Here is a 13,715-nt window from a genome sequence, read left to right on the forward strand (position 1 = left end):
TTTAAAGGGAAAGCGCTGCCTTACAGGGACAGCGATGGGGGCCGGGGCTGGACGGATTTCCCCCACCCTGCCCTCGCCAGGTCCCCGCCGCTGCCCGTCCCAGAGGAAGGCAACAGGGTGGGAAAGTCTGGGAAGCGTCGCAAGGGATTAGTTTTAGGTGGTGGGATGAGTTTGCTGCCGGCTCTCACCCCGCAGCAAAACGCCGCTCTTGTTTTAAGAGATCTCTGCCACTAATTGTGATCGCTGATTGTCCAAATTCATAGGACAAAGGTACTTCCCAAATTACTCCTGGATCTTCACAAGCATAAAGGGGAAATTTAACTCCTTAAGGAAGGGGGCCTGGAAGTGAATCAAACACCTAATTTTTAAAAGGTGACATGAAATTCCAGAAGATTCCATCCTTTAATCATGGAATTATTAAGGTTGGAAAAGACTTCTCATGTAATGGAGTCCAACCATTAACCCCAGCATCATTGTGTTCACCACTAAACTATACCCCCAAGTGCCACATTCTTCCACTCTTGAACGCTGCCAGGCATGGTGATTTTACCATATCCCTGGACAGCATATTTCAATGCCTGACCACCCTTTCAGTAAAGAAATTTTTGCCAGTATCCAATCTAAACCTCCCACAGCACATCCTGAAGCCATTTCTGCTAGTTCTCTGACTTGTTACCAGGGAAAAGAGAACAACCTCCACCTTGCTACAATCTCTTTTCAGGCAAGTACAGGGAGTGATAATATCATAGTTCAGACAGCCACAATACACAGAGTATCACCATATAACTTCAGAAAGCTTCAACCCATACAGAGTAACATACCTCATCAAAAAGCTTCAAGCGTCTGCCCTACTTGTTCTTTAGCCCAACCTTATAAATTCTTCATCTTACATGCTTGACACCTGTGTGCCTCTGCTCCCTTTGGTGGTTGGTCAGTGCCCCTGGGCACCCCATGGCTCATTGCTGTCAGTGCTGCTCACCTGCTGCTCACAGCTGTGCCCACTGGGGATGAGGCTGTGCCTCAGCCCCGCTCCAATCACCACAAACCGTGTGCCTACATGGTGAGGTCTCCCCTGAGACTCCTTTCCTCCAGGCTGAATCCTCCCAGCTCCCTCAGCTGTTCCTCATGGCACTTGTGCTCCAGACCTTTCACCAGCCTTGTTACCTTCTGTGGACATGCTCCAGCGCCTCAGTGTCTTTCCTGATAAAATGCAATACTACACTGAATTGCACAGCCATGAAACTGAACACAGGATTTGGGGTGTGGCCTCACGAGTGCCGGGTACAGGGAGATGATCACACTGATTCCATTTCTGATGCTTTTAGCCACGATGCCATTGGCCTTCCTGGCCACCTGGCTTTGGTTTTGCTTTGCTAGACCTACTGGGCAAATACCTTTTGTGAAACTATATTCCTTTACATGTCAGGACAGAGTTCTGCTTCCTGGAATACAGGAAGCCACCTCAGTGCTGTTATTCACATCCTAACACTCAGCCCCCAAGCTTCCCTCAGTACCACACACCAGGGTTTGGGCGAGTGGTGGGGAAGCTTCCTTCCTTCCTCTCCTGCCTCTGCACACTCATCCCAGATCTTTGTGGGAGCCTGGGACTCTGTGCACTCAGTACCCAGTACAGTACCAACCAATCCAGTGCTCTGCAGAAAGCTGAGATATGTAACAAACTTGCATTTACCTTTGTTTAAGATGGAAACACCTATTTTCATTCAATGATGGGAACAAAACCTCCGTGTGTCCATGGAGCATTTCACACAGTCATCATTTTTCCCGATGAAGACTCTTATCTCCAGTTTCACACAAGCAGGGAATAGTGTAGCAGGCACTACTGCAATGTAAAGCTACAGATAAATAAGAGGGCTAAGAGGTCTTCCAACTTAAGAGGGCTAAGCCAGGTCTTCCAACATATATCTCATTTATTGCTTCCCATTTCTGCTTCAGTACTATTTCTGTTCATTCAGAACAGAAAATAAAAATAAAAACAATTAGAATAAAAACAATTATCTTGCCAGAGCCCTTAGAAACTGTGAGCAGAGAAGCTGTCAACATCTCTTCGTAAGGCTTCATGAGACAGTGCCTCTGCATTTCCTGCCTGTTTTGACAATGGCTTTTTAATGACAAAACCTTCATTCAGAATCTAGTTTAAATCCATGGTATACTTCAATTGTGTTAGCAGACATACTATTCCCATTTAATAAAATACTAGGGCATGTGTTCCAGTTGTGTATGAGACAAGTGCAGCGATACTGGACCGACTCAGTGTGACTACCCATGATGCCAATCTGTATTGCAAACTGCAAATTTACTAAATATAAAACCAGGAAGGAATTGAATATTCATCCATCTGTATGATTAGCCTTTGGTATTAATTTAGTATTCATTTTCTGTAGTATTTGTCCCAAATGCATCTGATTTCTTCCACAATTTCAGCCTTAGTAGTTATTTTCATATTACCTTTCTTCTTGGGTATCATCCATCATTTTTCTCCCACCCCCACCTCCGCCACCTTAGCTGAGTTTTTAAGGTGAAAGATGCACATGTGGTTAAACATTTGTAATATCACGTTAAAAAGAGCAGATGTTTCAGGGTCAGAACACATTCCTCTCCACCCTACATCATATTTTGCTTCTCCTGCTTCGGTCTTTTCTTCAGTGGAACTGGTTTTGAGGGGATTTTTGTCTGATTACGTCCTTTCAAGTGAAAAGCAAATTAGCTGAGAAGAGAGTCCACAGCAAACATCAGACAATCGTGAAACAAAAGCAGCCAGACACACATGTTCACCACAATGAAAAATGATGACAAACTGTGTACACTTTAAAAGCTGGGATTAACAGCAAGTATCCACCTCTCGGCATGAGTCATCTCCCAGTTATTTCTGTACTTGATTGGATCAGCACCAAAGCTGCAAAGCATTTGCTGGGCTGCAGGTACTCCCCTGGCATGACCCACATATTGTGAGTGGCCATGCACCTGAATGACCATGTAAGCCATCTCAGCCAGGTCATACAGGCAGGAGGTTCTTGCTTTGTGAGCAAGAAAGGCTTCAGTCTCTTATCTATCCACCATTGCTCCGATCTCAAGCTTACTGTGTTTTACAAGGTTATTAATGTAAATAATTTCAATTGGATGCGGTGCAATTATGTAGTAATAAACATACAGGCTGGTAACTTAATGCTTTTATATTTGTTTATGCTTTGTGTCATCGTGTGACAGAGATGTCAAGCCTTTTGGAAGCCATTAGTGACAGATTCTGCACAATTGGAGTTAAAAGAAATCAAACTTAATGCTTATGAGTATCACCTGCAATGAGATTAAGTTCAATATGTGCATAGTTGTCTAATCTATTCTAACACTGGACCTCAGAACACTTCATTTTGCCCGACTGCAACCAGCTAAACATATTTAATTTCAGCTGAGTCACCTTGGCTCCTTTTATAGTCAAAAAAGAGACATCTGTATCTCCAAAGCTGAGGAAAGATAAACCAGCAGGGTCTCCCTTCCCCCTGAGCTACAGAGGGAGATTAGCTGGATGGCTTAAATAGCTGAAGTTCAGAAAGGCAGCTGGGTTGTGAAACCCACCTGTAGTCCATCTCCCTGGTGACAGCATGACTCACTGCCACAGTGCAGAGGGAAGAAGCAAATCTGTCAAACACTCCAGCACAAACAAGCATATTTAACATGTACACAGCCACCACTGCTTTTTTATGGCAATCTCTTAATTGATTAATGCTCTAGTCAATAATAACTGTGTTAGGCCTCAGCCCCATAAGTGCATTTCACTTCTCAGTAGTCTCGTTAGAGGGAGATGAGCTGTTCACCTGTTTACAATTAAACATTTGCTTAAATGCTCACTGGCTTAGAGTCTATTATTTTGTAGCTTAGGTACAATTTATTCCCTTCATTGCACAAATTGTTGTTCCAGCTCTTTTTTTTTCATTATTATCAGTATTCCTGTTTTGCCAGTTTTGTCCATCTGGGAGCATGATTAGAAGAGTGATTGCAAAGAGTGATTTCAGCAATGTATCCAATATCTTATTTTTTTCTTTTTTCTGACTTGAATAATTTAATTGTAGTTAATGTGTTTAAAAGTACAAGCTGTGATAATCAAAATCTTCCCTGCTACTGATGGCAAAATCTTTCATAAAACAATTAATTTAAATAAAATAATTCTAAAACAACAGCAGAAGTGGTTTCTACTGTTGATGGAACTAGAAGTATATATTCTCTGTTCCACTCACACAGAAATTTAAAAGCCAGTTAAATTGATTTTTGTTTCTTTTCAGCAAGGAGTTCTGATTTTAAGGGTATAATTACAGTTTTTAGAAAATATTTAGTGGAGTTCAGTTAATGAAATGTTTATGGAAAATGTAAGTATATCATTACTGGATTCTTTAAATTCTTATATTTATACTAAATAATATTTGCAGTAAACTATTTGAAGAACTCTAAAACCCTTTACCCCAAATACTCCTATGGTTCAAAATGGGTGTATTTCAATCACAATTTCTTGCAGCATTCAAAGCTGAAGTTCAGCTATTAAACAACCTGGTTGTTAGGATCTGTGGTTCTGTTCTGGCTGTAGCACTGCAGGTCAGCTGGCCTCACTCCCTGCCTGCAGCACTCTCTTCAGTGATGTCAGTTGAAGGACTAATTTGAGACAGTAAATCCAACATCTTGAAAACAACAAATTGCACTAAATATATTATGTAGCAAAATCTAATCAAGTTCCAACTCCAACCCTGCCCAGCTTTTTCTTTCCATTGCAGATCATGCATTCTTCTGAGACAGCATTCCAGAAGAGCTTGCAAAGGTGACTTCTGTCTTTTTTCTAACCTGATAACATTATCAGGGATAATTTGGTTATCAATTTCACCATTATCTGGTTTGCCTTAGAATTCTTTTCTGACTGACTATAATCTCTTGCAAACTCTCCCTTTGTTCTCCCACAGGAAGGTGCAGGGAAGAATCAGGAAGTTTCTGCCATAAAAATAATAGATAAGAACTTGCTGATTACGTGTTCTGTCCTTTAAATCAAGAGCATCATGAAAGAACTTTGATTTAAAAATAGTGTCCAAAGGTGTTCCTCCCACACCTCTCAGACACTCAGTTCCTGTTGAATCTCTCCATTTCTTTGAGAAACAGAAGATTATACACAAGTTACTCTTCTCATGCTCTAAACACAAAAAATCAACAAAAATCAACAAAAAAAACCCCTAATACTATAGCACTGGGAAGGCTCCAAAGCTGAGAGGTTTTCCTGTTTAGTCCAGACTCACCTGTTCAGAAACAGGGAGAGGCAGGAAATAAAACTTGTCTCCTGTCTCACTGAAGACTGTCTTGTGATTGCAAACTTGCTTGAATTCTAGGGAACTATTGGGTGTTCATGATGTGCCTTACTGGGACCTCCAAATTTTGGCAGATTTTTCAAAATTCAGAGTGTATTTCTTTTCCATCCACATACCCGTTTGGGTGCTTGATACACATGCATGTAACTATTTTTTTTCTCTGCCAGAGTGGATTTAGCCATTACAAAGTGATCTTTAGCCCTGAATTTGTGACAGATGAGCTACCCTTCACTATTAAATGAAGTGAGTAAAGAATGGCAATGGTCTGTCAGCTTTACACAAATATTTGCACAAATTTCCAAGAAGCTTATCAAAATTTCTGTATACCCTATTGTGCAGAAAAAGAAGGGATTTTGCAAATATGAAATAATTTTGGTTTTACTTTTTCATTATCATCAGTCAGCAAGGAACAGGCAAGTGAATCATGTGCTTCCTTTGGATAATATTCTGAATTCTGGAAGCCTTCAACTATTTATTAAAATATCTAAAAAATCAGAAATAATTATATACTCACATGGACAGGCTGGTTTATCCCCATCTATAGCTACAGTAGAACACATGGGCCAGCTGGTGGAATCACACAGAGGACATCATATCACCAGGATACCATATCAACAGCACCAACTGTCACTGAAATGCAGGAGGTATTTGATATTTTCTATCAAACACACACAAATCCACAAGTTCCACACTTGTGCCAGGTGGATTATGCAATGGTAACAGTTGTCCCAGTTGCAGTGTCTTCCTCCTTGCTTCCCTTTACCATGAGCCTCATTTTATTTCCTTGGCAACGAAATAGAATGACTTATTCACTGCACATTACTTACAAGAGCCATCTCTCCTTCAATTACTGCAAGCTTGCTATCAATTCAAATCTTTGCAGTTTTCAAAATTATCCAACTCTTTGCTTTTGAGGTTTGGGATTTGATTTTTTTAGAAAATAAGGATGGTAACTTTCTAGTCTGGGCAAATCCTGCTTTCTGCGCATATCTAATACAACATTGGATACAATTTATTCATACAATCTATTCTATTTAATAATTACTAACATTTATAATAATGTTTTCCTAGACCTGGATCAGAAGAAAATACAATACAGAAAAATGTAAAAAAAAAACCCTATTCTTACCTGTAACAACTCATCCATTTCCAGATCTCTACCAACTCTGTAAAAAGGTTTTAATAAAGATTCAACAAAAAACAGTGAAGGCCTCAAATAGTTAGTATTAGTTAAAATTCATATATTTCTCTTCCCAAATTATGTGACATTTGAATGTATCATTCAATGCTGTGACATCTTCAAGTTTCCCTGCCAAATTTAACAGAACATTCACAGTCCTAAAGCAAGCATCCTCTGCTGTTTAATGAGTCAAAGCCATGTGTACACAGATATCAGGGTCATCAGCATGTAGAAGAATAAACATAAATTTCAAGCTAAATTTCTGCTTTGTTTCCAAACTATATTTTGAAATAAGGCAACGCTATCAGCTAAATGAATCAAATGTAATAAATTGTGAAAATTTTTCTTAACATGTCATTCACTGCACAAGTGATGGAAATACATTTTATTTCTACTACTGTGCTCTGAAAGCCAAAGCACAAGTCTGGAAATGTTGCAGCATCTGAGCATCTTTACTAGGAATTTTTCAACACAGGATGTTCCCTCAAAACCCCACCTTTTGGAATCACATTAATAGGTGTCCAGACAGGAAAAAAATGTCAATCTGAAATACAAAAACTGAAAACCAAAGAAGGGCAGGAGGAATTAAGGCATCACTTCAACATTTTCAATTATTTTAAGGAATTCACAGCCTTGAGTCACAAGCTAAGGAAGGACAAAACGTGGCACTTCTCTCTTGGACAGAGAGGTAAAGATAAATTTATTGTATATATTGCAGAAATGTGCTGCTTGTAAAACAAGCTTCCAGAAACTGGTAGCAAATAGAAACCCAAAAGGCAACTATTAACAGCGAGCAGTATTTTTGGTCTACATAACAATTAATTCTACATACACAATTGATAGTTTATCACTTCTCATGGCAGAAAATCATTAGTAGCCCACTATTTTCTGTTCCAGTAGAAAAAGGACAATGTGCTATTTGTAATTATTTTCTAGCCAAATAATAGCATAAATTTCATTTGGTCTTGCCTACAGTATTGTGTTTTGGAATGCCAACATCAAAAATAATAATGAAAGTACTTAATACCAAATTATACATCAACACAATTGCAGTAATTACAAGCAGTACTCTGGCATTCCAGTGTGACCCAGAATCGTGACAGATTAAAACATTAATCTCTACCTATGCATTTGCCAATGAAGCTTTGTCAATCAAGATGACCCAGTCCGAGAGATGCAGAAAGAGGAATCCAACACAATGAAACTGTTCAGTGTGGGCCTAAAATTTACAGCCTTGAAAACATACAAACATTATAGACATCTGCTCTGATGGAGCAGCATGGCTGTGTTAGATCTTTCCTGCCTCAATTTAATCTGACATAACCAGGGGATGGATAAGTGTAGCCATTCCCTGCAGAGGTGATGATTGATCTCTGCATCACAGGATGAGCTAGAAAGCTTTGCCAGCTGAGATTTATGTCTCAGAAATCTGCAAAGTTGGGATGTTTTGTAACCATTTTAAAAATACAGTGTAGGATAGAGGTGAGACAAATGGCTGCCCACACTTTTTGGGGCTGAAATCTGTTTATATTGCAAAACTAAGCTGACTAGCAATCAGTGAGTGATTATCTCTTGGATGAATTTGGTGGTTTCATTCTTTGTGGAAAGAAATGCATGTTATTTAATACAACTTCATCTGCAAATAACAGGGGTTTGAAAGAGTTATGATTTCTATGCATTCATTATTTATTAATTTGTGACCATAAAAGAAGCATCTATAAACGTAATAGTGAAATACTGATTGCCTTTTCAGTGGTATGGTCTTAGATGAAGATTTTTAGCCAGATGAATGCAACTGATTCCCTGCATACCTTTCTGATTCTCTAATCCTCTGCATAGACTTAATGCTTCTTTTTTGCATCTGGGATGAGACTGTCTCTGCATTATTTGGTCTTCAAGCAAATTCAAGTATTCACCCCTGTCTGTATAAAGGAGAGAAAGAGCTTCACGCTGCTGAAAGTGAGAAAGGCTTCTCCAAATGTTTCTTATCCCATACTTAACTGTGGTGGCAAACATTCTCTTGCAGTCCTTTATCCCTTAGACACTTCTTTCCAAAATCCTTGACTCCAGCCTTCCTTTTGTCTGAGTAAAGCGGGCTGCTTCAGTGAGTTTACACTTCTAATGTAATTGTTTCCCAACTAGATAAACATCTGACAGCAAACACTGTGTTAAAACATTGCCAAGATTGCTACAACACCCTCTGAATGGTGTCAGAAGATCGCCTGTTTACTGTGATGTTTACTGCAGCAGTGTCTGAAACACACAAATAACCCCCTCAACTATTTCCTGTCTCCTTTACTCTTATCTCACCTAGACTGTGATCTCTTCAGAGTAAGAACTGGCTTTATTTTGAATTTTGCATGATAACAGGTAGAGTGTCAAAGCTCAATGATTAACAAACTGTTAAAGACAAATCTCAGCAGGAGCCATACAGGACTGCAAAAGCTGGATTTTCTCTAAGACAACTTTTCCCATATGAGACTTTGGACATGCTCTACTTTTTTCCACATGTTAATTCCCATTTTGAGCAAGGATATGCAAAAGATGAATAGAAATTAAGAATGTTTACATGTACAGGAGCAAAGAGACTGTCAAACAAAGGTAACCAAACTCCTCTATCTTTAAGAAGCCATAATAAGTACACTGCTCTTAGTTATATATATATATGGGTTTGTTTTTTGTTTTTTTTTGTTTTTTTTTTTTTTTTCCTGTAGATGCATAATCCTAGATTTTCACTAAGGAATACTATAAAGGCAGCACCACCTAGTGGTACCAAAACCACAGTGTAGTATTTTCAGTGGTTTCCTGAAAATCCTTTTGGAAACACAGGGGAAACTCAGCTGAAATGATTTTTGAAATACCCACAGGACATTTACATATTTTGATCTTTTTTTTTCCCAGCAAGAACATGAATAAGTATTTGCAAGCTCTTAGCATACATATATATATATATATATATATATATATATATATATATATATATATACTTGTTTTCTGTTGTAAGTACCCTTTGAAAAGGAAAAAGGGAACACGTGCATTAGTCACAGCAGATAAAATATTTTTCTTTTCATTGCACATATGTATATATAAATATATTTTTAAAAGGTCAGGTACCAAAATAATTACTACTCACACCTTTCCATCCAACTTTATTGTTTACTACTGCATGTGTAAGATGAAAATCTACACAGGAATAAGAAATGCCTGGCAACTTTGGACCTCTTCCCAAATATTTTCCAGCACGCATTTGAGGGAACTGTAGTTTATCTTGTTTCAATAAATATAGTCCATGACAGAGGTGCTCACTTCTAAAAATCAGAAGGGTCCAATGTGTCAGAGCAGTTTTCCTCCCCTGCCATGGCATTGGCACATGTATTTCATCTGTGCTCAGCAGCTGCACAGCCTGGGACTATCTCTTGGTAGCATTTCAGATCATCCTACCATCAGCTTTTCACTTGCCCCTGTAAATCCTCTATTGACACTTCTGTGACACTTCAGGAGGTGAAAAACCCTCGGATGCATCCGTGGGAGCCTGCCAGTATAAACTACCATTGTTCTGAACACTGGGAATCAGTGGTTTGTTAAAGAATCTTTCTCTGGGCATGCACTGGTGAAGTTTGGCATTACCAAAAATATAAATCACTAGTAATTCTATGAAATTATATGATAGCATGTTTTAAAGTTATAAACATTATGTGACAGCATAGCACAGGAAGAAAAAACCTCAGTGATCAAAACCAGTAGTGGCCTTGTTTTTGTAATGCAGGGCAAATAGTACACAACAGACACTCCAAACTATTCCTTCCTCATTGCTTTTCTCCCAGCCTGCCCCATCCTTCTGCAGTCCCCAGCTCACCTCACACTTCCTGAGCTGGTAGCCACAAAGCCTCCACTCAATGTAGCCTTCCCACTCCTCCCCTCCCAGTCCCGAGTACCAGCACAGCTCTTCTGTTCCTAGCTCCAAACACAGCTCCAGTGCCTGCTTCTCTCCTGGTCACAGCTCCAAACACAGCTCCAGTGCCTGCTTCTCTCCTGGTCACAGCTGCCAGGCACCCTACTCTCCATCTTCACAGCCATGTCACAGCTGGGGTATTTAGAATCTCCTAAGTTTCATTCACCACTGGCATACAATGTTGCTGGCACTGTGACATTTCATCACTGACCTTATAGATTCCTTCCTTGCCTACAAGAGAGCAAGGAAAAACAGAGAACAAACTGACTAAATAGAGTAATTCCAATTAAACACTTTATAGAACTCTTTTTACCATGCTTTATCATTTAATGGTGGGGGATATTTTTTTCCAGTCTTCCCCATGTCTCACAATGACTTTAGAATAAACTCTAATTCTCCTGATAGTTTGAAACCTTCCACACCAGTTTATTTATTCATTGTTACTGGTGATACTTGTTTTGAACAGGCATTGTCCTTTATCTTAAGGAGTAAAGAGCTTAACCTGAAAGTATTTGAAGAGAAAACGTATGTCCTCTTACAATATTCACTTTTCTAGACTAATTACACAAACTTTTTGAGTATAAATTTAGTTTCTTGCAGACATCCATGTTTCCACTACCTGTTATCTAATCCAACTGGAAAGAGCAACATCAACTCAGCAGTTTTGTGTCCAAGAAAAAAAGTTCTCCTAAGCCCATGGTTACATAGCTTCCAGATGTGCCAGGGCTTGATCTGCCAGCAAACCACAGGGAGGCAGAGCAAAAACCATTGCAGTATAACCCTTTCTCCACTCACAGAAACTATTAACCTGATAATCTTAGTGTATCCTCATCTGTCCAAATCAAACTCCACCTTTCTTGAACACTTAAGCACACTGTATTATAGCAGTTAAGAAAAAGCATCTCTGATAGAAGTTGGGGAAGAATAGGTCAGATTGCATCTCATACATTGTAGGCTGTATTTCTCATTATTCCCACGTATTTGCCATTTCTAGTCACCTGTGATTATCTAGGCCTTCCTCCACATACTACATTTTCAAGTGGTGAGCTCCTCAAATAAATTATTTTTATTTCTTATATACATATATGTTGCCATCTTATTGCAAAGGTTTCGTACCTTCTTGGTGATTTCTCATGGGCAGCTCCTCACTGCACTCACTCCTTCCTTTTCTCAGTACAACCAACAAACTCCATCCAACTTTTCCACCAGTTAACTTACTCTTACAATACCCATCCTAACTGGATCTAGCTATGGCCTATTAAGGGCAGGCCTGTTCCTAATTCTTGATAATTAGCACAGCTGTAACTCCTTAGGTGTGAGATTACCTTCATCACTATCTCTATTTTCCTACATTCCACCCATCCACACATATATTTTGCTATTAAATTCCAGCCTATTTCTATTACATTCTGGGCTATTTTTTTCTTGGCTTGGTTTGATGTATGTCTTTTTTCTTTATATCTTTAATACTCCTCTGTGTATTAAGCAATTAATCAAAACATTAACATTAGAGTCAATCCTTGGGTATTTCTTGGATAACTTTGCCAGTACCTTTCCTCCACAATGACAGTACTCTTAACATAATGTTATCTCCCCTTTTGCTAAGTCAAAATTCTTAAAGCCTTAAATTCTTGTAAGAATCCCCCTCTTTTCTAGCTCAACTATTAATTTTCCATGGAGTAGTGAATCTTTCCGTTCAATGCAACAAGTTAAAGACTTGAGGCTGCTAAAGAAAAATGCAAATATAAATAGTAAATAAAATAAGAACAAAGACTTGTAAATTCTGTATAAATATTTTATTATGTATTAAAGACAACTTACATGGATAGGTGCTCTATTAGAACAAATACTGGCTGTTTTCATTAAAAGATTCAAATGCTATAAAAAGCATTTTAGAATGTCTCTTCCATCTTCTGCACTGACATTTTTCTTAGGGACTCATACCAAGCAGCAAACATAGCAGTGGCTGGTGTTTCTAATGATGCTATGACAAAGCAAAAGGAAGGCACCATATGGCATCCAAATTTGGATTCAAGGCAGGAGTTCCTTGTTTCCAAGTCAACAAAACCAGGCAGAGTTATGGAGTCAAATACTCAGTCCATAGACTTTTAAACAGATTTTGCAAAACATCTCCTTTGGGATGTCAGCTGGCTCTGGCAAATACAAATTTCTTCATTTGATTTAAGATGGAGACAATTGAAAATAACAATGGGATAGAAAAAAAAAACCAAAACCAAGAAAGATGGAATAATTGGAAGCCCTGGAAAAATCACAAGGCAGGCTTGTTCAAGGAAAATACTCCCAACAGAATACCTGGTTTTCTTACAGTACACATATATGCTCAACACAAGAAAAACATTTTAAAGTCCTTATGTAAGCATTTAATCCTCTCATAGATCAGATCAATTTTGTTTAGTCTTATTATTTTGTTTAGGAGATCCATACAAAGGAGATTTTGTTTTTCTTTTCTCTAAACCTTGAAAAGGCACCACAAAAAGGAATCAAAACACTTTAACAGCGCAACTGTAGTAGCTAGGTGGCAATGTGAAATTTCATGTACACCATTAAAACTAGAGATTTTAAATTTCTAACCTGTCTTTGACTTCCAAAGGCTACAGAATCAAAGAAAAATTTTGTCATTTTAAAAAACAAGTTGCGAAACTTTTGCTAAGTTTATTTAGCTGAAATATTTATGATTCTCAGTATGTAAACTACCTCCCAAAAACCACTCAGAGCCTGACCTGTAAACAGTTAACTATACATAATTACATATGTATCCTAGTAGGATATGCAGTTTTGAACATTGTTCAAGCCATAACATGGACACAGGGCACAAGGTTTCAAGGTTTCTCTCAAAAATGGGAATGTAAGGTTAGTGCAGTGATACTAAAGTTATCCAAAGTATTGTGCAAGGGAGGGTTTTCTGTCAGCTGTCATAGGAAAAGTAATAATAACAAAAAAAAAAAAAACAACCCAAACAAACAAAATTACTCCCAAAAGACCAAACTTCCAGGTGTCCACTCTTTCTGTTAGGCACCAGATAGTAAAAAAACTTCTCTAAATACTTCAGTAGTCACATTTCCATCCTACAGAACTCTGTATTTGCCTATGGGTTCAGCAAGTTGAAATGGGAAGATTCCAGTTCTTACTGTTGAAGAACAGTAAAACTTACTGTTTCCAGTTCTTACTGTTGAAGAACAGAATAAAGTTAAAAGCAGTATTTTAA

Source organism: Pyrgilauda ruficollis, unplaced genomic scaffold, assembly GCF_017590135.1.
Source record: "Pyrgilauda ruficollis isolate IOZ18807 unplaced genomic scaffold, ASM1759013v1 scaffold3, whole genome shotgun sequence".
Classification (NCBI taxonomy): Eukaryota; Metazoa; Chordata; class Aves; order Passeriformes; family Passeridae; genus Pyrgilauda; species Pyrgilauda ruficollis.